The sequence below is a fragment of the Hyla sarda genome, unplaced genomic scaffold (genome assembly GCF_029499605.1).
Source record: "Hyla sarda isolate aHylSar1 unplaced genomic scaffold, aHylSar1.hap1 scaffold_495, whole genome shotgun sequence".
In the NCBI taxonomy this organism is placed as follows: Eukaryota; Metazoa; Chordata; class Amphibia; order Anura; family Hylidae; genus Hyla; species Hyla sarda.
In genome coordinates, this window is record NW_026610506.1 from 70,913 (window position 1) to 76,016 (window position 5,104).

The 5,104-nt window shown below is 42.3% G+C and overlaps 1 pseudogene; it reads left to right on the top strand.

Annotated features, from left to right (window-relative positions):
* Positions 1-231: 231 nt before the first annotated feature.
* LOC130337336 (U2 spliceosomal RNA) lies at positions 232-334 on the top strand (annotated as a pseudogene).
* Positions 335-5,104: the final 4,770 nt, after the last annotated feature.

Here is a 5,104-nt window from a genome sequence, read left to right on the forward strand (position 1 = left end):
CAAAGCCAGGTTATGGATTGCATTTAAAAATGGTCCATCAGAGTGAAATGGACTCCCATCTTCCTGCTTAGCAATAATGATATGGGTTTAGGGTCTGCTGTGTGTACTGGTGGGTGACTGCCACCCAGCCAGAGTGTGTATGGGAGGCTGCCAGCCAGCCTCCCTTCCTACAAGTAGTGATGGTGCATGTGAAGGGGACAGCGTTGGTTCCTCCCCTTTCACAGTTATCACTTCTCATTCTTCCTTTTGGCTGGTATCAAATGTGGTGTCTGTTTATATCAGTTTAATATCTGATATGTCCCCTATCTGGTAGCATATATTAAATGCACCACCAGGGTTCAGTGTTGGAAAGAAAGATTACCTGTTTATTTGCTGCAGCTGCTTGCTGGCTAGTCCAGTGGGCCCCTACTGCAGGCAAAAGACAATAGGTGGTGCCGCTTGTGTCTGGCCCCTGTTGGAGCGACCAGGCACAGGACTGCTGCTGCTGAATGTCCTCTTTAATTGAATAAGCTCAGCAACCAGCACACCTGTGCAGGTTGGACATGACATGATAGGTAGACATGATAGGCAGCTGTCTTTCAGGTTGTGGGTGCTGAATCTTGTTAATTGACATGGGGGTGTCATTGCTGTTGATTGACCATGCATTGGTACTGTGGTATTGGAATAATTAAAACAAATGTTGCCAGACAGCCATCCATTGCAATAATGGATAGGACATCAGCTATGAGGCATTTGTTTGTACAAACTGCTGCTCACGACTAATGTTGTAATATAGTGTCTCCATCTGCTGGTGGTATTGAATAAGCAATAGTGCAATGATAGGGTCTGAAAAAGGAGTAAAATAAGAAGCAGCAGCATAGGAAAAAAGGAGGAAAGAAGGAAAACATGGAGAGAAGAAAAAAAGAAGGTAAAAAAAAGGTGAAAACATGTTTAAAAAAGTATTTCCATCTCTCTCTCTCTCTCTCTCTATATATGTATATATATATATATATATATATATATATATATATATATATATATTTAAAAGAAAAAAATTATATATATATATATATATACATATAGAGAGAGAGAAAGAGATAGATAGATAGATAGATACACATACATACATACATACATACATACATACAACATACATACATACATATGTGTGTATTGTTGGAGTTGCAAACATGGGTGCACTTGACAAACTCAGTGCGGCTATTCCCCATTGAAAGATTGTTGCATCCAGGACCCTTAGCACTGTGATATGCTACTCAATACCACTGGCATGGCCAGGTGTAAACAACATCTGACCTTTGTTGTGTATGTAACCATGGAGATTGTGATGTCACCTAGGCCCACCAAAGAACAGCCTTGTCAGAAGCAGCACTGCCATGATCAGAAGCAGCAGCACCATAAGTTTTCAAATAAGCTGGATTTAACTAAGACAAGTGAGTCCAATAGGATGCAGGTATGTCCTCTATCCTTACAGCTTCCCGTGGCTGTTGGTTTTATACCGTTTGGGGACAGCCAAGGAGGCGTCAGCAGGCAACACAGGTAAGTGTGTGCTTGTGTGTGTGTGTGTGTGTGTGTGTGTGTGTGTGTTTCCTATGCAGATCCTAAACCCAGTATCAAATGCAAGTAGGAGGAGTAAGAAGGGTTCCTGCCAAAGCCAGGTTATGGATTGCATTTAAAAATGGTCCATCAGAGTGAAATGGACTCCCATCTTCCTGCTTAGCAATAATGATATGGGTTTAGGGCCTGCTGTGTGTACTGGTGGGTGACTGCCACCCAGCCAGAGTGTGTATGGGAGGCTGCCAGCCAGCCTACCTTCCTACAAGTAGTGATGGTGCATGTGAAGGGGACAGCGTTGGTTCCTCCCCTTTCACAGTTATCACTTCTCATTCTTCCTTTTGGCTGGTATCAAATGTGGTGTCTGTTTATATCAGTTTAATATCTGATATGTCCCCTATCTGGTAGCATATATTAAGTGCACCACCAGGGTTCAGTGTTGGAAAGAAAGATTACCTGTTTATTTGCTGCAGCTGCTTGCTGGCTAGTCCAGTGGGCCCCTACTGCAGGCAAAAGACAATAGGTGGTGCCGCTTGTGTCTGGCCCCTGTTGGAGCGACCAGGCACAGGACTGCTGCTGCTGAATGTCCTCTTTAATTGAATAAGCTCAGCAACCAGCACACCTGTGCAGGTTGGACATGACATGATAGGTAGCTGTCTTTCAGGTAGTGGGTGCTGAATCTTGTTAATTGACCATGCATTGGTACTGTGGTATTGGAATAATTAAAACAAATGTTGCCAGCCAGCCATCCATTGCAATAATGGATAGGACATCAGCTATGAGGCATTTGTTTGTACAAACTGCTGCTCACAACTAATGTTGTAATATAGTGTCTCCATCTGCTGGTGGTATTGAATAAGCAATAGTGCAATGATAGGGTCTGAAAAAGAAGAAAAATAAGAAGCAGCAGCATAGGAAAAAAGGAGGAAAGAAGGAAAACATGGAGAGAAGAAAAAAAGAAGGTAAAAAAAAGGTGAAAACATGTTTAAAAAAGTATTTCCATCTCTCTCTCTCTATATATGTATATATATATATATATATATATATATATATATTTAAAAGAAAAAAAAATTATATATATATATATATATATATATATATATACATATAGAGAGAGAGAAAGAGATAGGTAGATAGATAGATAGATACACATACATACATACATACATACATACATATATATGTGTGTATTGTTGGAGTTGCAAACATGGGTGCACTTGACAAACTCAGTGCGGCTATTCCCCATTGAAAGATTGTTGCATCCAGGACCCTTAGCACTGTGATATGCTACTCAATACCACTGGCATGGCCAGGTGTAAACAACATCTGACCTTTGTTGTGTATGTAACCATGGAGATTGTGATGTCACCTAGGCCCACCAAAGAACAGCCTTGTCAGAAGCAGCACTGCCATGATCAGAAGCAGCAGCACCATAAGTTTTCAAATAAGCTGGATTTAACCAAGACAAGTGAGTCCAATAGGATGCAGGTATGTCCTCTATCCTTACAGCTTCCCGTGGCTGTTGGTTTTATACCGTTTGGGGACAGCCAAGGAGGCGTCAGCAGACAACACAGGTAAGTGTGTGCTTGTGTGTGTGTGTGTGTGTTTCCTATGCAGATCCTAAACCCAGTATCAAATGCAAGTAGGAGGAGTAAGAAGGGTTCCTGCCAAAGCCAGGTTATGGATTGCATTTAAAAATGGTCCATCAGAGTGAAATGGACTCCCATCTTCCTGCTTAGCAATAATGATATGGGTTTAGGGCCTGCTGTGTGTACTGGTGGGTGACTGCCACCCAGCCAGAGTGTGTATGGGAGGCTGCCAGCCAGCCTACCTTCCTACAAGTAGTGATGGTGCATGTGAAGGGGACAGCGTTGGTTCCTCCCCTTTCACAGTTATCACTTCTCATTCTTCCTTTTGGCTGGTATCAAATGTGGTGTCTGTTTATATCAGTTTAATATCTGATATGTCTCCTATCTGGTAGCATATATTAAGTGCACCACCAGGGTTCAGTGTTGGAAAGAAAGATTACCTGTTTATTTACTGCTGCAGCTGCTTGCTGGCTAGTCCAATGGGCCCCTACTGCAGGCAAAAGACAATAGGTGGTGCCGCTTGTGTCTGGCCCCTGTTGGAGCGACCAGGCACAGGACTGCTGCTGCTGAATGTCCTCTTTAATTGAATAAGCTCAGCAACCAGCACACCTGAGCAGGTTGGACATGACATGATAGGTAGCTGTCTTTCAGGTAGTGGGTGCTGAATCTTGTTAATTGACATGGGGGTGTCATTGCTGTTGATTGACCATGCATTGGTACTGTGGTATTGGAATAATAAAAACAAATGTTGCCAGCCAACCATCCATTGCAATAATGGATAGGACATCAGCTATGAGGCATTTGTTTGTACAAACTGCTGCTCACAACTAATGTTGTAATTTAGTGTCTCCATCTGCTGGTGGTATTGAATAAGCAATAGTGCAATGATAGGGTCTGAAAAAGAAGAAAAATAAGAAGCAGCAGCATAGGAAAAAAGGAGGAAAGAAGGAAAACAGGGAGAGAAGAAAAAAAGAAGGTTAAAAAAAAAGGTGAAAACATGTTTAAAAAAGTATTTCCATCTCTCTCTCTCTCTCTCTCTCTCTCTATATATATATATATATATATATATATATATACATATAGAAAGAGAGAAAGAGATAGATAGATAGATAGATAGATAGATAGATAGATACATACATACATACATACATACATACATATGTGTGTATTGTTGGAGTTGCAAACATGGGTGCACTTGACAAACTCAGTGCGGCTATTCCCCATTGAAAGATTGTTGCATCCAGGACCCTTAGCACTGTGATATGCTACTCAATACCACTGGCATGGCCAGGTGTAAACAACATCTGACCTTTGTTGTGTATGTAACCATGGAGATTGTGATGTCACCTAGGCCCACCAAAGAACAGCCTTGTCAGAAGCAGCACTGCCATGATCAGAAGCAGCAGCACCATAAGTTTTCAAATAAGCTGGATTTAACTAAGACAAGTGAGTCCAATAGGATGCAGGTATGTCCTCTATCCTTACAGCTTCCCGTGGCTGTTGGTTTTATACCGTTTGGGGACAGCCAAGGAGGCGTCAGCAGGCAACACAGGTAAGTGTGTGCTTGTGTGTGTGTGTGTGTGTGTGTGTGTGTTTCCTATGCAGATCCTAAACCCAGTATCAAATGCAAGTAGGAGGAGTAAGAAGGGTTCCTGCCAAAGCCAGGTTATGGATTGCATTTAAAAATGGTCCATCAGAGTGAAATGGACTCCCATCTTCCTGCTTAGCAATAATGATATGGGTTTAGGGCCTGCTGTGTGTACTGGTGGGTGACTGCCACCCAGCCAGAGTGTGTATGGGAGGCTGCCAGCCAGCCTACCTTCCTACAAGTAGTGATGGTGCATGTGAAGGGGACAGCGTTGGTTCCTCCCCTTTCACAGTTATCACTTCTCATTCTTCCTTTTGGCTGGTATCAAATGTGGTGTCTGTTTATATCAGTTTAATATCTGATATGTCCCCTATCT